This window comes from Fukomys damarensis, unplaced genomic scaffold (genome assembly GCF_012274545.1).
Source record: "Fukomys damarensis isolate Sample0158 unplaced genomic scaffold, DMR_v1.0_HiC HiC_scaffold_12, whole genome shotgun sequence".
Taxonomy (NCBI): Eukaryota; Metazoa; Chordata; class Mammalia; order Rodentia; family Bathyergidae; genus Fukomys; species Fukomys damarensis.
The window spans coordinates 50,997,242-51,020,882 of NW_022900924.1; the positions used below are offsets into that span (position 1 = coordinate 50,997,242).

The window sequence follows — 23,641 nt, forward strand, 5'->3', positions numbered from 1 at the left end:
AAACACATAGCCCCACATTGAGTTTACTTTAACAATCAACAAAATGCAGACCACAGGGTCTATTTATACAAACCTGACCACCCATTACAGAAATCTGCTCAGAGAATCAGGAATGGGGAGGTTAGCATCCAGCCCTGGAAGAGAGACTGCTTTTTCTCTGCCTGAGAATGAAGGTGCCCTCTAAACACAACCCCCATTTGTACATGCTCAGGGCTGCAGGAAGGGAAGCTGCTGAGTGGCTATCAGAACTGTGGCCATTACTCCAATTTTTCTCTCAGCCTCTCACTTTTCAGAAACGTGGCAGGTTGAGTTGAGTCAACGCAGTACTCTATATGATCATATTTTACTTCTCCAATGTGAAACTATCCTAGGCCTCTATTATTAGAGTTGAGATTTAGGGGTAAAAATAATCACATTTTAACACACAGAAACATGACAGCTGAGAAACACACAAAAGGGTGCAGGTCGCAAATGTTCTCTGATGAGAAAGCACAGCTGTGTCCACACATGAGTATCCAGCTGTCAATATTATGATATTATTGTCTCTATCATCATCACTATTATAAGTAGCACTTATACAGAGCACTGCACTACATGCTTTCTTTATTTTAATTTTTCTGGACACACCCACGGGTGGATCATTCTACAAAACTGAGGCTCAGAGTCACTGAGTGATTTTTCCAAAAACCACATAGCTAGCAAGTAAGAGAACCAAGAATGAACTGAAATTCCTCAAACCTATCTTCTTCCTTCCTGGAATGCTGCTATTCCTGGATAAAAGGAAGCCATGAAGTTATGGTTATTTAAGTAGATCTCCTTTGTTTTCTAAAATAAAACAGATGACAGCAAGTGGTCTGAGAAGCAAAGACCAATCCTGCTCTTTGACCCTGAGGGGCAAATTCTGCAAGTTTGCAGTACTGTTCTCCTTCCCTTCCAGCTCCCCCAGCCACCATTCCATCTCCCTTTCAATCCTGCTGACACATTTGAGGCGGGAGGACAGGAAGTGACCTCTTTGTTTAGAACAAAAGAAGTACAAAAGCTGACAAAAACATACGGTGATTGTTTAAATACAAAAATATTACAGTAAAAGGCAGATTGCCATTTACTTCCCTCAAAAAACTCTCCTTGCTTCAAACACACTAGTCCCATCATCCTTGCTACTTCCTGAAGCAGTTCTGGAAATCCTCTTTTGTGGGTGTCTTTACAAAGTATGATCAAAATTATGACTAATGCCACGGCCAAGTGCCATTCAAAAGAAAGGCAGACTCATAAAATCATTACAGTGTGTCCTCCTCCACCTTATTCACCAGATCTGGCACCATTCAACTTCTAGCTCTTTCTCAAAGTCAAAGAGATAGAGAAAGATAAACGCTTGAATCCTCCCTGGACATCAAGGCAACCAGGCAACCAGGCAACCAGGACAGTGCAACTAAAGACAATCATGAAAGAGGACTTCAGAGCTGCTGCAGAGAGGGGAGAATGACGGAACAAGTGTGGACAAAGGTGGGGGCAGTATTTTGAGGGAGATGCATGGCAATGTGCCTTTTATTGTAATACTATTCTTAAATTTTTAACACATACTCTTATTTTTCATTCAAACCACATACACGGTAACCTCAGGACAGAAAAAAAGAAAAGAAGATGATTATTTTAGCTTTAAATCTCAAGTCCACTAGCTTATTATGGTCACTTAGTAATTGAGTCAGACTGGCTGTTCATGTGAGAGAACATCAGAGGTGTTGTGCCCAAGGCCTAGCCAAACAGTGACCACAGGGACCCACAGGGAGTTTGACCTAGGTGTCCATTACTTTGCGAACTTGCCACTTGGATTCCTCATGCAGCTGTTAATGAGGTCCCTGTAAAGAGATCTCCTCACCCCAAGCTGGAAGCTAGAGGGAACACAGATACTCAAGTCAGAGGTCCAGCCCACTGGTGGCTCTGAGGGTCAGGGCAGGGAGTTCTGTGGAGAAAACGCCATCTCTACCACAGGATGTACTTCCTATTATCCCAGGAACTCAATGGAATGGATTAGTACAGGGTTTGCCTCACAAGTGCTGGCCAGCCATGGAACTACCTGACGTGGAGGTCCGTCTATCTAATCCGCCCTTCCATCCCCCTAAAATGTAGGCTTCAAATATTTGTTGACTTTTTTTAGCTCATAGTCATGCGCTAGGTTAAGAACTCTAAAAGACACTTGTGGGTGAATACTGCAAGCGTTCTGCAGTGCCATAGCACAGTCTCAGTGGCTCGGTTTCAATAACTAAATTCCCAGCCTCAGAATGGACTTGGGAGGCAGAGGGTGCAGGAGACAGGCAATGGGACGATAGTTTTCTGAAGGCCTCCCAGAGCACTGGATCCACTCACATCCCAGAAGGATGTGCGCATATCGCCTCCTCTCCCCAAAAGAAGGGAGAGGCTGGGGGAGGCAAGACCTCTCTGGCTTCTGTCATGGGAAGGTCAGCACAGGTAAAGCTGAGCCCCTCAGTGGAACTCACTTCTGCCTACAAGCTCAGCACCCTACCCTCACCCCAGCAGTGGAGTTCTGAGAACAAAGGAAGAAAGATGAATAGGGACCATCGTGACACTCCCTGCCCAGAGTAGGATAAGGCCACCAGGAGAGTAACTCAAGTTTCCAATGAAACCTGGGTCACAGAGCAGATACTTCACTGTTGACATCTAGTGAGGCTGGCAGAATTGGTCCCTTGGGTGGGAAAACTGAAAGACCTGCATCAGGGTGTCCAGAGAAGCTGCAGGTGTCCTTTGACTAGGTGTGTAAGCAGAACCAGTAAGACCAACACAGACTGTTTTGAATTTGCCGTCATTCAATGCAAGAGCCAGAGGTTCCTGAGCCCCACACTGATGTTTGGGGTGGGACCTCCTCCCCTGCACTCCCACCCACCCTCGGCTGACCAGGACACAGCACCTCTCCCACTGTTAATGGCTCTTTCCTCTATGGGCATGATCTCGCAGAGATCAGGAATATCCTAGACCTCTCTGAAGCCTATGAAACTAATACACTGCTAGGCCCAGACTAAGAAATTATTCTGGTGTATAATGAATCACAAGTGAGTTACCTGTGGGAGAATCACATTCCACCCAAGAGAAAATAAATATGTGGTATGGCTGAAAAGTTAAATCACAGCATGCAAGAGAAGCGAGCAGCTGGCTACTGTTTGTCCTGCTTCATAAACTAAAAGCTTCAAAGGAAAGGTCTTGAGTACTTGAGAAAAGGAAAGAATCAGTTACCACCAAGCACAAAGGGTAGGCAAGATGATTTGAGGAAATACCTTGAAACCCTGCCCAGCTATCTGCAGATGACTTGGAAGCAGGGGTGGAGGAGGTGGGGAGGCAGGCAAACATGACAATCAGTGATGGGAACTCACTGGAACAGGAGTGAGTCAGCTGCTTCTGCATGAAGCTAGGATCTGGTTTAGATAGTTGTCCTCGGGAGGAATCCAAGGGGAACTGGTTCTAGGATGCCCTCAGTTACCAAGCTCTGTGACTCCCCAAGTCCCTTACATAAAAAGGTGTCTTTGTACTGTAGCCTACACACATATCCTATATGCTTTAAATCATCTCTAGATTATCTATAATATCTAAAGTCTAGGTCTAATACTGCATTATTCAGGAAATAATGATGGGGGTGGGGGTACTGTGATAGATTAACTAGTGGTCAACTTGGAATGCCCAGCTGAACTGAGCCAACGTGGTTCTGGGCATGGAGGATTCACCTGAGGATTGTTTCCAACAGCATAAAAAGAGAACTGGAAGGTAAGATCATTTGCTGTTGATTTCCCTGAGGAGGCTTACTGCAGCTGGTTTTCCCAATGCAAATGTGACTGTTCTCAGCGAAGGAAGAGCTCAGCTTCTCGATGTCACTGGGGAAGGCTCCTGTTCTCCTCAGGGGAGCTCCGATCACTGCCTTGAGCATGGCTTCCTGGTTCCAGTGCACATCCGTCAGCCTGGTGACACAGACCCTTCGCCCCACTGGCACAGGCGTTCTAGCTTCCACCACTGGCCTTTGGGCCTTCCTGGTGCAGATCCTCCATGCAGACTTGCAGGAGGCAGTGGTGTGAGCTCGAGGCCCTCAGCTGGACTTGTGCAGGCCATTGCCATGGGATTCAGGCCCTCGAAGGGGTTCTTCAGGTCTCTAGAGTGTGGACAGATCTCATATACAAATCTCCATTTGATCTTTTGGGTGAATATTATAAAATAATTCTGTAAATTATGTGTCCTGTATTAAATCTATTCCCTTGCAAATGCTGCGTACAACAGGCACTATATATGGTTTCTACAAAGATTTTTTTCCCAAATATTTTGATCCATGGTTTGCTGAATCCACGGCTGAGAAATGTGCACATAAAGAGGGCCACCTGTAGCACTGACAGAATTTTTTAAAAGAGGAAATCAGAAAAGAGAAATCCTGAGGTGAAATATGGCAATTGCATGAGAGAGAAAGGAATTCTGGTGAGCCTCTCTCTAACTCCAGCAACCCCCAGGTAAGGGACTCTTCCTATCAGGGTGGAACCCACAGGAGGTGGAGCATAGCCATTGTGTACCAGTAACTACCCCAAACACCAGTGCCATTGACTGAATGTGAACAACTACATTGCTAGGCAGTCTGTCCCTTTCTAATTGTCATACAGAACCTGCAAGTGAGAAACAAACCCTGCTTTCACGCCCACAACTGTGGCAGTCTCTTCTTCCAAGAGAGCCCATCCACAGCAATTATGAAAACTCTTTACTTACATTGGACTGAACTCCTCCCTGTAGGCTTCGGCTTTTGCCTGCTGGCTCTACCTCTCTTCTCTATCCTTTAAAATGATGTCACACCCCTAAACTTTCTCCTTTTCCAGCCAAATATTCCCTCAGAAAATCTGGCTTCTGAACAAACACTTTAATCTTTTCGTACGCTTCTCTGGGCCTATTTCCATTTGTCCACATCCCTATTTAAAGAACTAAACACATGCCATGGTGTGACTCGACTAGTATGGAAGAGGAGAATGAATATACTTCTGTAATACAAATACTAAGAGATTTCGGTTCATTTTTACTAGGCTTATGCTAATGGCCCTCTTGGTTGAGCATCTACTGAAATCAAGCTCACTAGCCTTTCTTACAAAATCCTGCTCTTTAGCCACACCTCCCATGGTTGTGCTTTGCCATTGGCATTTGGAGCCTTCAGGAAATCTTCATATTCATCCTGGAGCGTCCTTCATCTTGCTCTTCTAGCCTGTGAAGTTTATAGAGTCTCAACCCTGGCATACACAGCGTTTGCTACCCCTCCTGGCTTCTCACCCATAAATCAGGAAGCACTCTATTCCTTCATCCAAACCTGTGGGTTAGAGCTGAGAAAAGGCAGAATCTCCACGAACAACAAACTTAGCTCCTTTCTTGACCCTGAAGCACTACCCTAAAGCATACTGAAGCCAACAAAGCCATCATCTAGTCTACATTTTCCGTGCCATTTATGAGGCGATAAGTCCTCAATTCTTGAGACACGAAGATGTCCATCATCCAGTAGAAATGTTCCCAGTTACCATCATAATCAATATGAGTTAAAGTTTCTCTAGATTTGCGTACCATAAAACAATGTCTGCACACTGATCGCATACCTGGGATGGTCTTTTAGAGACGGACAATGAGACCATGTGCAAATTTTATTATGCAGATACCACAAAGAGACGCTAAAACCGAGGTATAGGACCCTGTGTATGAGTGCCAACTGAGAAAGCCCTTATCTTACCTAAAAACATATTACCATCAGAGAAAAGGTATAGTGCTTCCCAACTGAGCCCAAATTAATGTCTCAGGGCATGAAAACTCTATGTCTTGTGTCCCAGGATGAGGGAAGGAGTAAGACTACATTTATTTAATGATAATTAACAGTTCCCTTAAGTATCAAGGTTAGCACTATTGAGTACAACCATATACTTTATAGTTAGGTAGATCAGCTCCACTGTTGCCTCGTGTTTTTGGTTTATAATCATCCCTTTTGAACATTTCAATTATATTCCTCTCTCCCTGGGATAATCCTATTTTCTGTAAGATTTTGAGGATCTCCAACAGTACTTCAGCAAAGAAGCATTTACAAGTTTTCTCAGGGACCTAGGAACTCATTCAACAAACCAACCAACCACCCCTTGATACATAAATACTTCTCAAGAGTATCCTAAGGACAAGATACTGTGTTGGGTGCTAGGAAATCTAAAGTTTCTTGCATTCTTAGATAACCTCTATGGTTGTGGGCCTCAATTTTCTCCCCCCATGGTGTGCCCTTTTCTGTCATCCTTTTTAGCTGTGTGACCATGGGTAAGATACTTAAAACACTGGCATAATTCTCTGTACCTGATGGAGTGGTTGCAGGGTGCATGCGTCCCTACCATAGTTCCTGGGCAACAGCATAGTTAATAGGCATTCAGGGTTTTTCCCTCTTATTTTACTCTTTTCCCTGCAATCTACTCATCTGTCTCTTTTCTGAGAAGGTATCACTAAAAGAGGAGTTGAGTAGTCCTGCTTCGTTCTAGGACTTCTGTAAACATTAGAACATTTGCCTCCATCAGGGAACTAAGGCTGCCTTCTTTGCATATAATTTATTTAAGAAAGAAATGAAGAAAAAAATTGGTTCTATATATGTTTTGCAAGGTCCGATTCCTTTTTATTTTTTCCTTTCCTGACACTATTTTATTTATGAAACCCAAAAGAAATGCCCTCGGATCATCTCAATCTCACCCCCAGAGAGGGGCTCATCTTGGTGGACAACAGACTGGCTCCAGCCGCAGAGGTCTTTTCACCAGTTTCAGCCAACTCTTGTTACTCTCCCTTCCCCAGACTTATCATACTCGTTGGCACACATGGACAGCGCTTAGGTAAAGGGTGAGGATATAAGTTCTACGCTGTTTTGTATGTCAATCTGTATGTTATTAGTACTGTAGCATTTCCCTCCCACACTCACCCATCCAGACCAAAAATTATTTTTTCACAACTAAAAAAAAAAAAATTCTCAAGCAAACCACTTCCTTAAACAGCAGCCTACTTCTCTCCAATGGCAGCGTTTCTTGAGTTGTGTACACTTCTCCACTTTCCTCTTGTTCCCCAAATCATTGAAATCAGCCTGTGTCGCACCACTGACATCACTATTCTAATTGCAAAGTTGAGATTCCTGTCCGATTCTTACTCTGGTCCGGTCATCTTTGACCTCCGTCCCCCAGCACCTCACAGGCACCTGCCCCACTGCCGACTTCTCTGCTCCACCTTCCCCCGGTGCCCAGGTTCCCGCCAGCCCTGTGATGCCCACTGCCCTCCGGGTCCAGTCTCAGAATTGGGCTCCCCCACTCTGCTGCATGAAGATTCCTGCATCCAACTGGCCAGTGCCAGCCTCTCCCCCAGACTCCAGCTAACAGCCTGGCCACGTGCACAAAAAGATGACTTTCTACACTGACTCATTTTTTAAGAGGCGTATTAACTATTTGCAATGTGCTAAGCAGAAATACACTGACTTATTTTAAGAGGCGTATTAACTATTTACAATGTGCTAAGCAGAAATCTTAGAGCTTAGGATACAACAGGGAGTGAAGCAGATGAAGGTCATTGCCCCTACATACAGCCCTACCTACTAGCAAGATGGGAGAGACAAAAAAACATGTACGTAAGAAGCAAGTAAATTATTCAGTGTCCTAAAGGACGCCAAGTGCTCTGAGAAGCAAAACAGAGCAGCACGTAAGAAAGGAGAGGCAGGAAGTGCTGAGCAGCACAGGTTTTCATTCTCCAAAGGGCAGTCAGAGGCCTCACTGGGAAGTGGGTCCCATTATAGGGGACAGGGAGGGTCTGAGGCAGGGAAAGGGCTGTGTCTAGTCCCATGGCAGGAGGGTAATGAGCACGGGAGGGGCAGAGAGAACACAGTGCAGTGGAGGAGATGGAGGAGCGTGGGTGGAGTCTCCTAGCTCATGGTAGGGACCATGTAAGGCTCTTCCGGTGAGGGTGTGAATACAAGAACAACCAGACTGACTTACTGTCAACTGCTATGTGGTGACAGGAATAGGAAGATGCCCGGGAGGCCACCGTAGTGATTCCAATGACAGACACTCAGGGGGTCAGGACAAGGGTTTGTAGCAGAGGCCGTGTGTGATGTCAATATTGACTGGCATCTTGAGTGCCATGAGGGATACCTAGATTAGTAAAGCACACTGCTGGGCGCGTGTAGGTGGGTCAAGAGGGCGTGTCCTTGAGGACTATGTTTGCTTCCCCTTCTTTCTGGTTCTTCCCCTGCTCTCTGCTTCCCTCAACCATGTCCTCCACCAAGCAATAATTAGCTCTGTATCCCCAGCTCTTTTACATCCAGGGCCCAGGCTATGATAAGTATGCAACACACACGCGCTCAACTAATGAAAAGACAGTGTCATTGGTTACCTGCTAGACACTGTGTGAAGTTAAATGCAATCATCGCTACCTCCACATAAACTACAATCCCAAACCTTGAGTGGTTTTGAGAGACAAATGTAACGCCTGTAAGATAGGGAGCAAAACAGCTCAGTAAGTGTAATGAGACCCCTGTCCCAAAAGACTGAGCTATGTATTACTGACCATATTTATAGAAAGAGGCCCGAGAAGAAGATATTGTCTGGCTGGTGTTAAAAATGAAGGCAGGGACTATTCTTGGAATGGCAGAAGCCTTGAAAAGATCACCCAAATTCCGAGCGCTCTATGTCACTGACACTCGCAAACACACATTCCCGGATGCCATTAGCGCTAATGGAGCCTCAGTGAGACTCCTAAGCAACCAGCAATCTATCTTAACTGTAATGGCCAAAAGACAAAGGTCACAGTGGCCACGCTGAAAAAGGTCAGGGGCAGATTCCAATGTGAATGTAGGGACCTTCCCTCGTTTCAGTGCTATTTCCCCATAGCTTCACTCTGTCGCCAGTCTGAGCAACCAATCCCTAAGTGTCCTCCCTGTCAAAGAAGCAGGACTCATTACTACTCCGATGAGATAAAATGACACAGGCATAGCAAGTTCTCAGTTCTGAGCTGCACAGACCTAGGCTGGAGGTTCAACTTCACTGCTTACTCGTTCTACCACCTAGGGCAACTCGACTGAATTTGCTGGGTCTCGATTTATTCCTTTGGGAAATAGGAATACCATGACCTATATCATGACATGACAACAACCAGAGAACCTGTGGGAGGACGACATGAGAAAAGATATGTTAAGCACCCAGCACATCATAATGATCAAAGAAGGAGCTATCAAGGATCCTAACTCCCAGGTTCCCATGGGAGTATCTGAAGATGATCTTTCAGTGGATTTTCTTTGGCTTTGAGACTATTGCTCTTCAGTCTGTGAGAAAGCATTTGCCTGAGTTTCATCATCAAAGCTAAGATCAGAACCCGATCGATACTGGGGAAGGGGTGGAGCTTTTCTTCAAGACCTGATGGCGCGATATTCCCTGTCTTCTGTAATTAATGCGCCCACCAAATGGGCCTCGGGAACTTAAAAACACAGACATCTTAAACAACTTAAAAGCACAGAGCTAGAAAGACATCTATCTGCCAACTGCCAGCTCCTGGAGACATGGAGTGTTTCAAAGGGCGGGTGGTGTGACTGCCATCTGGAGACTTACACCTTCAGGGAGACTTCGGAGCAAGCAGGGAGCTGACGGCCTAGAAACGTCATGCTTCAGCCTCTGCCACCCCTCTGCTGCAGTGACTGAGGATGGCATCAGCCTGACATTGTGTTGGTAACAGATCTTTTGTAAGCAAAACCAAAACCTAATTCAACGCAGTGAACTGAAACTGGAGACTATCAAACCAGAAGACAACTGATAACCTGCACCAGGGTCCTCCCACCCCAGCCAATCCAAGATGCTTCCCTTGACTCACCTCTCTCTGTTTTGCCCCTCACAGCCTGCTGCCTGCACAATTCTGGCTCCAATGTTACCCATTCATAAATCATTCCTTGCTCAAAACACTGTTACACTAATTTTTTCTTAAGTGTACCAGAATAGCTCCTTCCTTCTTTCTCTCCTAGAGCTGCAGTCTCTCCTGATTTTGATGTTGCTTATTTCTACCCTTCTGGAACATCAGCACCGCCCAAAGCCCTCCCCAGCACAGCACACACAAAAGAGCAGTTGGACTGACCACCACATCCTTGAAGAACTAACACTTCAACCTTCACATTCAACTCACAGTGGCACCATATGCTCGATCACAAGCGACAGGAACTTCCAGAGGCAGCTCATTCAGTTTGCAGATAGTCCTGGGGTTAGACTTTCAGAATATTAATTCACTAATCCAGAATCCAATCCTAGGACTAATGAGCTTTTAAAAGATGAATATCCCTCCATCAGTACATTAATATGGTAACAACAATAGCTAATACTTATTAAAGGCTGAACATCAGCCATATCTAACAGACAGGAAATTACGATATAGTGTTTAGAAACCTGCCAAATCCCATTATCACCCTGAGTGCCTGTTACACTCACTGTGCTGGGCCCAACCCAAGTGAGAGCCCAGAAATCTCTCTTCTAACAAGGGACTGAACTGATTTTTAGGGTCAGACAAATTAGGGACCAATGGTATAGTGGTTAAGGTGTGATCTACCTGGTCAACAGCTTAATTCCACTGTTTATTCATTGTATGACCCCAGGCAACTTAACCTCGCTGAAATTTAGTTATGTGACTGTGATTTCAGCATGACAAGGGCATCTGTTTATAGGATTTGAGAGGAACAAATGAGACAATGGTCACAAACCAATTTGTACAAAAAATCATCATCATCTCTAATCCTAATGACCTTACCAAGATAACATCCCTTTTATTTTTCCCAGTAACACACCATTAGCAATTAAACTGCTTGAGACCAGAATTTAAACTCAGATCCGACCATTTCCAAAGCACCAAGTACCTATACCTAGCAGTGTCTCCTAAGCCTTAGCAGCAGGGGAAGGAAGAAGTAAAGGGACAGGAGGCCCAGTGCCACAGAATGTCCTATATAAGCAGGACTTGGCTCCAAACAGGCTTGGCCAGGTCATGTTGCATCCTCAGGAGCTGCCACTGCACAGGATCTACTGCCAGTGAGATGCCCCCCAGGGCCACGGTAAGGAGGGAGAGTTTGCCTTGGACTTCCTCCTGCCTCTGCTTCTACCCCCGCTCTGCAGAACCATCCCGTGTCCTTTTGAGACCATCCAGCGTCCCGCTTTCTCCCTACAAAGCTCCTCTCCCTGGGAGACAGGGAGTAGCCCTGTCACACTCCCTACTGACAAGGTCTCCCACTACTACTTCACTTCTCTGGGACACTCTCCAGCTGTTGTAGGGAACTTTGCAATAATGCCATCAGCACAGCACCTGGCCCACTGGCCAGTTAATCTCTGACCTATCACTCTTCTTTCTCTGAACTCCCCTGACCTCGCATCCTGGGTAAAGTAGTCCACGTACACAGTACAGTTCAGTACATAGGATATTTTATGAATGAGCCCTTATTCATTTAGACATAAAGGCACTCCCCAAGCACAGGTGAATCAGGAATAAATACAGTCCATCCCCTGCTCCTGAGGCCTTAGGAGAAAAGAACATAAAGCCATGAATGGAAAACTATGCAAGGTATGAAGAACAGAAAGCCAGGCTGGTGCTATCTCTGCTAGAGGAAGATAGAAAGATAAAGTTTATCTTGAGTTTTGAAGGACGAGGAGTGTGCCAGGCAAAGTGAGGCCTATCCAACTGAGAGAAAGGCAATGCAAAAGACACTGTCGTGAAAGTGGGCTTCTTGTGCTCAGGGATAGGAATAAGCGGAGAATAGGAGTGTGCCAGGCAAAGTGAGGCCTATCCAACTGAGAGAACGGCAATGCAAAAGACACTGTCGTGAAAGTGGGCTTCTTGTGCTCAGGGATAGGAATAAGCGGAGAGGTAGATGAAGAATATCAGGCCTGCTATGACAGGAAGTGGGTTTCAATGAGATGAAAGTGTTTCTAGTCTCAATCTAATCTTCAAGAAACTGGGGCTAGCAGAGAGTGACATTATTACACTGTTTGCTCTGAACTCTGTAGTGAGATCCTGTCGCTAACAACAGGCTTGATGAGGCATGAGGCGGTGAAGAGCAGCTTTTCCGGCCTACAGAAAGTGAAGTGTCCAGGCACCATCTTCTCTCACTCCCAGCCTGCCCACCACAAATCCTGCACCCCACTAGCCCTGGCTCAGTGAATGCTAAATTCTGATCAAATCTTGAGCTTGGGATGCAAAGCTCCCAAAAAGATGTTTAGACACGGAAGAGACAAAGAGGAGAGGAAGAAGAACTGGGACCAACAGCAGGACATGCTGAAGGTACGTCTGGGGAATACATACAACAGTGTGTCTAGTGGCGCTCAGGGCCCCATGTGCTTTTGACCCGACAGACCTGGGTTTGAATCCCACCTCCAGCCTTTCCTACCTGCATGGCCTTGGGTAGCTGATGGGACCTCTCTGAGGCTCTTCCCACCCATGGAAAGGATAGTAAGCCCCACCCATCACCAAGGCCTGTTCCGAAGACCAAAGCGAAGTGGTGAGGACAGTACCCCCTGTAAGGAGTGGCGTCTCTCTGGTTCTCTACTGGTTATCATCTTCATTTTTACCTTGCTGAGGGGCTTCCGGTCTGCAAAAACAACAGCTCCCACTGAAGCACCAGAAGGGAATCAGCCCCCCAGGGACGTTCTCAGGGCCTCGGGGTCTTTGTGAGACTCCCTGGGCCTCCTCCAAGTGCTTCTTGGCTGTTTGCAGATCTGCAGGATCACATTTCCCACCTGAGCCAGCGGGCCCGGGCCCGGGAGAGCCATGGGCCTTGTAGCTCGGGGCTCCGCAGAGGTCTCACATGACAACCTGGCAGGGAACAGCTGTTCCCAGCAAGGGCATTAATAATACAGGCCTTTTTCCGCAAACTCTGGCAAACAGTCTAAAATGACAAGTGAAAACACAAGCTCCAAACTCTCACTGGGGCTCAGGGGTAGAGGAGGCCAGAATAATTCGCTCTTATCAGGGCTACATCGCAGAAGCAAGTTGCAGTTCTGCCAGGGGAAACCGCTGGAGAAACAGCAGAGAAACAAATGCAGGCTGGGGAGCGGGGAGAGGTATCACACTCCTGGCAGAACGAGCTGCCTCGCCCAGGGTCTGTGTGGGAGCAGTGCTGCCCTGCTTTACCCTCTCTGTTCCCCAGAGGGAGGAGCAGAGAGGAAGAAGCCCATGTGACTTGTGGCCCAGGGGTGAACGGAACCGTGAACTCGTGTCAGCAGTCATCACCACAGTCGCAGAGAAACACCTGGGTCAGGAGACTGTGAAGCGTGGGCCCATCTCCCTGGAAAGCGGGGAGCAAGGGGGCGAAAGCGTCCTTCATTCGTACTGTCGTAGCACCTAAGCCACAGCCTGGCAGCGAGGCGCTCAGGACACACACACGACGGAAGCAGTGTGCTGTGTAGGACGAGAATGCTTGTCGGGTCCCCCAACTCCACAGGGAACTATGCGAACTCGGGCAAGCGCTTTGATCCCTCCAGGACAGGGAGGCAGCAAGGACAGTAGAACCAAAGACATTCGTAAAAGAGGACTTCCAGAACTGCTTCAGAAAGTGATAAAAACAATGGGATACATGTGTTTGAAAGGAGACAGTGTTATGATGAAATTAAAGGCAATGTGTGTTTTACTGTACTAAAATTTTAATTTAAATATTCACCACATTTCGTCACCATGCCAGTATGTAACAACACCTGCAAAAACACTTAGTAGTACCAAGCACTAAATAAAGAGACTTAGACCTTAATCTTCAAATATCAATCGGATTTTGACTAGTGGCTCTCTATTTCCAGTTCTCACAGGAGGGGGACACTCGAGGAAGGTGAATGGAAGAGAAGCGTAAAGCAACTCGAGAAGAAAAGTCAAAGTCAAGCAAAGGAAGATCTACAAGGTCACACCACCCCATGTTGCCTTGGACTGACTTATAGGGTATTTCTCCAGGGCTCAGAATTTTTTGTGGTAAGATGGGGTCGGAAGAGCAGGGAATTTGAATTTGATCTGTGGTCTTCAGTGTGCTCTGGGAGAACTGGCTCATCTACGGAGAAGCTGAGGACTGTCTTGGGATGAGGAGGAGGAGGAGAAGTGAGCTCCACGCAGCTTGCTATGTACGGGAGGCTTTCTTCTGAAGAAACTCATCCACACTGGAGCCTCAGCCCTTTGCGAACCAGGCCTTTCTCTAAAGTCACCAGTGTCCTCCCAAACGCCACTGTACCCCAGAGCCATGATGAAGGTGAAGCAAAGGAGGCGCCTAAGATACAAAATCTAAGGAGGCGCTCACTCTCGGGGCTGTGGAGGTGCAGAGTTGGTGTACCAGTATGTGGCACCCCATTTATCCCAGCCCGGAGCCCCCAGCCTCCTTCAGGCCCAGCCTCCCTCCCCTCCACACCACTGGAGTCACAGGTCACCCTTCCTAGGGATCTCTGGGCGCTGCCTGACACGGAAACACGGGAATGGTGTTCTGCTTCTTCCTGTCCTTCCCCTTCCTCCTGGGCCACAGGAGAGGGACAAGGAGGGGACTGGTGGGTAAGAGCAGAAAGACTGTCAGGCAGGGCAGAATGTGACGTGAAGCTGCTGAGTTTGGCTGTGGACAGGCAGAGCCTGAGGGATCTCCTGAACTGCAACAGGTGGACAGGGCAGGCTGCCAAAGCACTTTGTTTTGTCTGCTGGGTCGGCAATCCAGCGCCACAGCAAGTACTGCAGAAGCAAGGCCCTGGCCTGTCTCCAAGGGACAGCCACAAGGTAGAAAGCAAAGCCCTGCCTTGCAGCCACCACACCCCACATGCACACACACGTGGCCTCTTCCACAAGAAGCCGGTCCACTGAAGAGAGAAGCCAGAGACACCTATTTCTCTCCTGCTGAAGCCCAGAGCCAACCTTGCCCAAATGAAAACAATCCCCTTCTCCTTTTGCCTGTAAGGATGACCCAGCCAACTAAGGCAATGTTCTCAAACTGGACTGTGGTCACAGTTGCACAACCCAGGAAATACAGTTTTTTAAAAATTCACTGAGTTGGTCTCTGAATGCGGGTTAATTTCATGGAATGTAAATTGTACCCCAATAAAGTAGTTCTAGAAAGTGTTTATGACCATCAAAACCCACCGACAGGGCTCGCTATGTCTAGCTGAGTAATAAATTGACAGTCAGGAGCACACGCAGAGACACCCAGAAAAAGGAAGCACGGGCTCTGAGTGTCCCTCAGGTCTGTGGGACCAGCAGCAGCTGTGAAAGGCTGGATAAGGGCAGCATCGTGGAGCACGCTGGGTTGCTGGGGGAGACCCCAGGGGGACAGAGGCTGGGTCAGGCTACAGTCAGGACACAGCACAAAGTGAGCTCAGCACTCCACACTGTATCAGCTGCCCAAAGCTAAGAACCAAGCTCCAGTCTGAATCACTTCCTGAGGAAGCGCCCTTGGCCTCAGGCTGTGGTTCACCCTCAGAGCATCGCAGAGCTCCCTGCTTAGCAATTCCCACAGCCCGTGATTTTACATTTGTGTTATTATTTAATTAATGATATGTGTTTCTCTCTTTAGACCACATGTTATGTGAAGCCTGTCCTATCTGCAACTTTCAGAGAATCTGTAATTATTTCAGAATTAAAGAGTTTTATTTTAATACACAGTGAATCTATGGGGGAGCTAGAAAAAAATGCCCACATCTTTCTGCTCCAAAATCCCTAGACTTCAACCAGATCAGATTGTTCTTAGTCTCATAAACAACATGTTATTTTGTACCTCCGCTGCTCTGCACAAACAAACTTCTAGCTAGGCCGCCTTTCCATCCCCACCTAACCCCAGCCAGCTTCACTTCCTTCAGAACACCTATCCCTTCTCCTCCAAGACACCCTCCCACTCTAAGATCACCGCTCTTCCTCGACACTTGCTGTGCACAGTACTTATTCAACTCGATTCTAATTATTGGCTATTTGTTTATATCTCCTGCTACACACAAGGTGCAGAAACTGAGAAAACATCTGCAAAACATATCCAGTAAAGGCCCTGTCTGTAGAATATATAAAGAACCCTTACAACTCAATTGTAAGAAGACAACCCAATTATTTTTTTATTAATGAGCAAAAGATCTGAACCAACACTTTTGAAAAGGAGATATGTAGGTGGCAAATACGCACATGGAAAGATGCCTGGCACTTTTAATCTGTAGGGAAATGTAAATGACACCACAGTGAGATATTCCCACACAGCTATTAGAATGGCTAAGATTAAAAAGACTCAGCACACCAAGTACTGGCAAGGAAGCAGAGCACTTGCAGCTCTAACACACAGCTCTCAGCAAAGTGAAACGGCAAAATCCCTCTAGAAAACAATTTGACATATTACAAAGCTAACGTGCACCTGCCTCGTGACCCAGCCATTCCTTTTCCATGTATGTACCCAAGAGAAATGACTGCACGAGTTGCCACAAATATTTTTTCACAAATACTTACTGTTTTGTTGTTTTTGTTTTTGTGTTCATACTGGGGACCAAATCCAGCAGCCCTCTGCCACTAAATGACATCCTCAACCCTTTTTATTTTGAGACAGGGTCTCACAAAGTTGTCCAGGCTGGCCTTAAAATTTTGATCTTTCTGCCTCTTTGGAGAAGCTGAGATTATGGACATGTACCAACCATGCCCAGCTGAGGGGCTTTATTTTAATAGTCTCAAATTCAAAATAACCTAAACATTTGTCAACAGATGAATGGAGAAATAATTGTGGTGCATCACACCATGAGATACCATTTAGCAATAAAAGAGCAAACCACTGACACCTAAAACAACATGAATGACAATAAAAAAAAAAAAAGACCACATGGGAAATACTGTAAAAAAATCAACAACCAACAACTGGGACCTCATCTTATTAAAAAGCTTTTGCACAGAAAGAGAAGCCAACAATAGAGTGAAGAGACAACCCACAGAGTGGGTAATTTTTTAACCAGCTATGAAGATAAAGGATTATGATCTACAACATATAAAAAACTTTTAAAAACTCAGATTCCTCAAATTTAAAGTCCTGTTGTAAAAATGGGCATCTGAAAAAAAGACTTCTCAGATAAAAAATGAATACATAGGGCCAGAGATTTAGCTCAGTAGTTCTGCTGCCTGTCTCGCAAACACAAGGTCCCGAGTTTGATCCCCAGTGCCAAAAAAAATAAAATAAATACATGAAAAAATGTTCAACATCACTGGTCATTCTAGAGATGCAAATTAACACAATACTGAAATTTCATCTCACTCCAGAAAAAATGGCTGCTATCAAGAAATCAACCAATAACAAATGCTGGTGGGGCAGTGGGAAAAAGAGAACCCTTCTCCACTGCTGGTGTGAGTGTAGACTGGTGCAACCAATGTGGAAATCAGTATGGAGATTTCTCAAAAAACTAAAAGTAAAGAAAGGTTCCATTTGACCCAGCTGTACCTCTTCTTGTATCTTCCTGAAAGAATCAAAAGCATCATACCACTGCGATATATACACACCTATGTTTATAGTAGCACAGCTTGTAATAGCTGACTCTTGAAAACAGCCCAAATGCCCGTCAACTGATGAGTGGATAAAGAGGATGTGGGTTTTTAACATAATGGAATACCACTCTGCCATAAAGAAGGATGAGCTTCGGACATTTATATCTAAATGCACGGACCTTGAGACCATACTCCTAAGCGAAATAAATTGGACACACATGTTCAAATACTACCAGAGGAACAATGTGGAAATAACAACTAAGATGTATAATGGATGTTAGGAACTGGGAAGAAAGTGTTCAAATGGGAAGAGGAATGTGGGAGGAGGAAAGGAGAAAGGAAGGGAGGGACAAGAGAAAAAGGGAAATAGGAGGAAAAACAGAAACAAAGCTTTTGTAAATAGGGCAGGGGGATGGGATAAAATTAAATAACTTTATTTTCTTAAAAGAAGAACTACTACAGTGAGATGCCATGCGAAGATAAAAAAGGAAATTAATCAAAATCAGCCCCCCAAAATTATGTTGAGTGAGAGAAGAGTATGTGCTGCATAATTCCACTTACAAAAAGTTCTAGGAAATATGCACGGATGTACACTGATAGGAAGTAGATCAGCGGTTGCTGAGGTGAAAGGAAGGAAACAAAGGAACAGGAGGGAGGGATAAGACCGGAGGAAGTTGACAGAGGGACAATTAGGCTCATTAATGTGACTGTAGGAAGAGATCCATGAGTGTATACATGCCTATGTCAAAAGTCAGCAAGTTGCACCAAATAAATATACACAAGTTTTTGCCTGTCAGTTACATCTCAGTAAAGGTACAAGAAGAACACTAATGGGTACCATTTCATGAGCAACTATTTCGTAAGGAAAAATATAAATTATTATTCACCTTCGCTCCAGGTAGGCAGTATTGAGCCCATCTTACAGATGAGGAATCTGGGTCAGAGAGCCTAGGACTCAGCGGTGGTAAACCTATGGCACAAATACTGCAACACAACATCTGTATCACTGAAAGCTCTAAAAGACTCGCCGCCATCACTGGCCTAGGTGGTCCTGCAGCTGTGGCCAAGTCAGGCTTAAAGTGGAGTCAAACCCCTTTCAAGCCAGGGCGCTTTTGTCTGAACTGCGATGCCTCCCACAATGGCAAACTCCCAGCTTGCAGCCACGGGTGATGGCTCCCTGGCCTAAGCAATCCCCTGAGGAGGACAAAAGGTCAGGGCTACAGAAGATTCCCAGATCCCTAACATGATGTTCGTGTTGTCTCCAGTGCGTGCGCGCGTGCGCGCGCACACACACACACACACACACACACACACACACACACACACACACGCAAAACAGCCCACCAGCAGGCAGGCAGGCTGAGATAGGAAATGGCTGCGCTGATGCCCAGGCAACCTTTCCCCTTCAGCCAGAATGGTCTGGCAGACAGACCCTGAGCAGCCAGGGGGTCAGATTCCAGTTCCCCAAGCCCAGTCTCCTTTCTGGGCTTCCACCTCTTCTATGGTAAGAGGTGGAGGCCTCCGAGGGACTCTCAGCTCACAGTGCTCTGCAGCACTGAGCCTGTCCTCCCTCTGAAACTGATCATATGTCTTGGATGAAAAGGGTTCGTGATTATCTGTGAGGCCAGCACGCTTGGTGATCCCATCGGCCCTTGCCACAGAGCCCAGCACCCACCTCCAGAGCGGCAACCTTCCCAGGCTGCTCCCTGGGCCTCCTCCCCCTCAGTCCGATCCAAAGACCCTGCCCACGTGCTGCTGTCTTCCACTTCACTGGCTAAACGTTAAAAAGGCTGTGTTCAGGAATCTGGGAACCTCGGGTCCCAACTCAAGATTGCAGAGCAACCTGAGACAATTTCTTTCTTGCAGGTTCTTGTAGAACACATGGGAGGTGCGTGGTCACGGGAGACAGTAGGAAGACACAGGAAAGGGAAGGAGAATGGATGTGCTACACAGTCTTGGTCCGGAGAAGCTCCTACCCTTGTCCCTTGTCAGATCTATATGCCCAAGGCTAAGTGAGAATTTCTTGCTCAAACAGGCTGGTATATTCAGCTGGGCACACAGTAGGCACTCAGTAAATACCTGATGAAGTGAATTAAATCTTTCTTGTCCTAGGCATAACCTCTTCCCCAGCCATAGAGAAAAAGGTAACATAACTCTTTGTGTGTTCCCAGGGAAAGTGCTCAGAGCTCTAAGGTGGAGAGGCCACCTGCTTCTCACTGAGTAGAAACGCAGGGCCCAGAAACACAGCTGCTGGAATGTCACCTGAGCAAGGGGACCTGCTATAAGCTCCGTGGGTGCTGTCAGCTCCAGCACAGTCTTACACAACAGAGAAGACAGCCCTCAGGATCTGGAAGAACAGAGCAGCATTCTGCGAAACTCCAATCGCTGTAGACCACAGCTGTTCACATGGCTTTGGAGACAGAATGAAGTTCCCCGAGGGAATGCACGCTGACCACTGGAACAGGACTTGGAACTCCTCCAAGGGTGACTACTGGCCGTGAAGAGCCCTCCCTAGCTCTGAGAAGCTGAAGAGGTCACAAACAGACCTAGCTGACATCTCTGTTGCTTATGAGTAACAAAATCTTGAGGGAGTCTGTACCCGAGACTCAACTCCTGTCTGAGACAGGAGGATGGATACCTTTTAGACTGTTGCAGAATTGAAAGGGACAATATGGACAGCATAGAACTCATGCCCTGGAACCAACATGAGCTCAGTGTCCTGCCCATGCCTTCCCTTCCTCATGAACACACTCAAAGGTCCTCCGAATAAGATCTCCTTAAGCTGGCTTCCCTGAGCTGGAAAACTAAGACCCAGATGAGCAAGAGCACTTAATTCCAAGAAAACTAGAGGGCCCTGAAGTGCAGCAGATACGGCAGAAGACCTGGGAAGAGCAGAGCCAGGGTAGCACAGGATTATCCTCCACATCCCCTTGCCAGGTGGATACAAAGGCTCCGCCTGTGCTTCCTTCCTTACCAGGGTGAAACCTATTTCCAGCACAGGCATGGTCCACCCCCAGTTGCTGCGTGATTTGGTGTCTTAAAATGAGGGTGGGGGACCAGCTGACCTCTATAGCTCTTTCCACTTTTACTATTTTCTGAACCCACAATTCTACAAAGATAAACTGTCCCACCCTCTGCTCGTCCCCTCTCTTTGAGGAAATAGGCAGGAGGTGCAGAGAGGAAAGCAAGAGATTCGGAAAGTAGAAAGAAGAGGGCTGAGGCTGGGACTCCATTATGCTTATTTAATTAGCTCTAATCTGCTTCAACACCAGGAACTTGAAGAAAGAAGCTTTTGTTGAAATTTCACATTTGGCAGGAAGTTCCCCCTCACAACCCCCACCCCAGTAGAGATTGTGAGTCAAAAGCTGATTGCAGTCCTGGCTCTCACATCCAGTACTGCTGAGGCCTCCTTTTCACACATCTCTGACCAACTTCTTGACTTTTTCCAGGAAGGAAATGTGCCCCAGATGTTGGTCAGCAAATGGAGGGTTTTCACCTGCCTTTATGAAAGGATGTCAAAAACTCAGAGACCTGCCAGGGAGCAAGAGCCAAAAGGTGGGGGGGGGCACAGCCAACTTCTCCCCATTGATAAATTAAAGGTCTTCCAATCAGCTAAACCCCCTGCAAGGGCGGGGAGCCTCACGGAGTACAAGACACTTTCTCTTTCTCAAGGGACTCTCACTGCTGTCTTATGAGATAATAAGGATGGAAATCTCACTCCCATTTATTCATTCAGCTAAAGTTTGTTGAGCGTCCATGGTGCACCGGAAAGGAAGCCAAGGGACACATCGTGCCAGCGAAGCGATCGCCCAGGGCCACACAGCGTGTGGATGGTACAGGTGCTAGAACCTGTGGTGTTCTGACATGACCTGAATCTCCAAACCAGAAAGGCCCTGGCTTGTATATCTGTTCATTTCCATGGCATGCATTTTCCCACAATGGTCACTTTTAAGCTGCCAATGGTTTCTCAACAAAATTCCTGGATATTTAAAAATTGGCCCTGGAGATTTTCCAGACTAGAAGCAAGATCTCCTGGGCCCTCCTTGAGCGTCTCTCTGCTGCACTTCTCCACCTTCCGGTAAGAACGATCAACATCCTGTAGAAGGTGAAGTGTAACCATGAGGAAAACTACCCAATAGGAGTAAGATTGCAGAAATGTTTTTATTTTCTTTCACACGGGTGTTTTTCCAAATGTCTTAGGAGAATGCATTTCCTTTATAATCAGGACATATCTAGGTAATTAAAAGCATTTTTAGTGAGCTTACTGGAATGTTTTGCAATAACTTCCCTGAAATTTTTCTGTTACTCTGTCTCCCTTGGATTGGTGTGTGTGCATGCGCATGTGTGCCTGTTTCCTAAGAGCTCAACTGCTCTTGCAGAACAGAGAAGGTGTATGTAAGCATTCATCTGAATCTGTGTTGTCTTACCTGGAGGATAAATTCATTCCCTGTGGAGTTCAGATTTCATCAGCAATTGAGAAAATACAATTCCTTATCAAGATTTCAAAATACCTGCTCTGTCAAATAAAAGCTTGTTTGGCCACCGAGTGACCCCACCTCCCAATGGGCTAAAGGGAAGCAGATGGTCTGGTGGAATCATAAACAACTGCTTCTTCTTTGCTGAGCCTCAGAGGAAGTTTTCATCATCCCCTCCACCACCTCCACCCCCAGAGGCATTCTGTTCTCTCTTTCCCTTAGCTGGGAGTCACAGGGTCTTACCTCAGCGATGTGATGAGACCTGGTGGATGGACTTGGCTTGGGACAGGCTCAGGAGAGCGAGCTCATTTCGGCGGGACTCCCAGACACTGGTGGCTCTTCAATGGGCTGCTCGCTGCAGAGATCTGCACAACTGGCTCTACCCCCAACTGCAGGAGGAAGAAACAAGAGCAAAGTTTGGGGCTGAACACCACAAGCACATATGTTAATACACGCAAGAGGGTAAGCAACCTTGCTCCTCCCTCCTTTGCTCCTCCCAGCCAGGGTCACTCCAGCCACGACGGAGCCCTTGTCAGATTCGCGGCCTTTCCCTCCAGGAGGAACCAGCCTCCTCGCAGGGCCCAAAGTGGCCGTGTCCACCGATACCCACTCCTTCTGGAGCTGAACTGTCTCAGTGAGTGGCCGGTTAGGTGAAGCAATGCGCTCAGGAGCCACTGGACCCTGACGCCACTCCACGTTAGTATTTTTAAAAAGCAAGGTAAGAAAACTGCACATCTCCAGCCCACGTCTTGCGTTCCCACAAGACTTGCAGATGTGTTGATTTCAATCAACAAACACATCAGACTTGCTCACAGTCTGCCTCTGACCTGGAGTACGCTGTTGATGCTTTTACAAATGTGAGTGCAATTTCGCATTCACTTTGGAAGCACTTTTACCTGAGCCTAGATTTTCAGTCTATATATTATTTTGATGATTAGATGTCTTCGTAGAAAGCACGTCTTTTAAAAGTAACTGTGCCAGGGCTGGGGATTTAGCTTAGTGGTTCCGCCACCTGCCTCGCAAGTGCAAGATCCCGAGTTCGGTCATCAGCACCAAACAAAGTAACTGTGCCAAAGAAACCTATGATGTTCTATCGAAAATAATTAAGTCAACAGAAGGGCAAAAGTTATTCATTCTTGCTCTACCCAAGATAACCAAAGGTAATAAACTCCTTGAGTGCTTTGTTTTGGTTTTTGTTGCCTAGATTTTTTTTTTGATAGATTTTTTAAAAATAAAGATGAGGAAAGGCAAGGCATGGCTTAGCGCAAGTCATTAAGTATTCTGCGGGTTTATTTTAATGGTTGCCTAACATGTATGTGCCTTGGGTGCCCTACAGTCCGCGGATGGAAAGGTCCCCTCAACAGCTGCCCAATACATTGTACCCAACCCCTAAAGGCTGACATCCAAGTCTGCTCCAACTCCTTTATGCTAATTGGAAAACAGCGTTTGAAACTATGTCTTTGGGGAAAACCCTTAATTACTTCCTGAAAACACGGTCTTAGAAATCAAATTTCTGAAAAAAAAAAAATGTAAAAGAAAAAGAAATCCAATTTCTGTGTCACAGAGCTTCCGGATTTCTCAGGTTTGTGAACAGCCCCGGGCAGGCTGCCTCCAGGACCACTGTAGCATAGAAATGCCTGCCACAAACGGAGAAATGTGCACATTCCTGACTTCCC

The 23,641-nt window shown here is 46.4% G+C and overlaps 1 protein-coding gene across 2 annotated transcripts in view; it reads right to left on the reverse strand.

Annotated features, from left to right (window-relative positions):
- Positions 1–22,401, reverse strand: part of St6gal1 (ST6 beta-galactoside alpha-2,6-sialyltransferase 1) — a 99,808-nt gene extending 77,407 nt beyond the window's left edge. The window contains exon 1 of one of the 2 annotated variants that reach the window (XM_010624153.3): positions 22,209–22,401. The gene's annotated coding sequence lies outside the window, so the exon portion shown is untranslated. The remainder of the gene's footprint in view (positions 1–22,208) is intronic. The other variant, XM_010624149.3, reaches the window with a different exon arrangement.
- Positions 22,402–23,641: the final 1,240 nt, after the last annotated feature.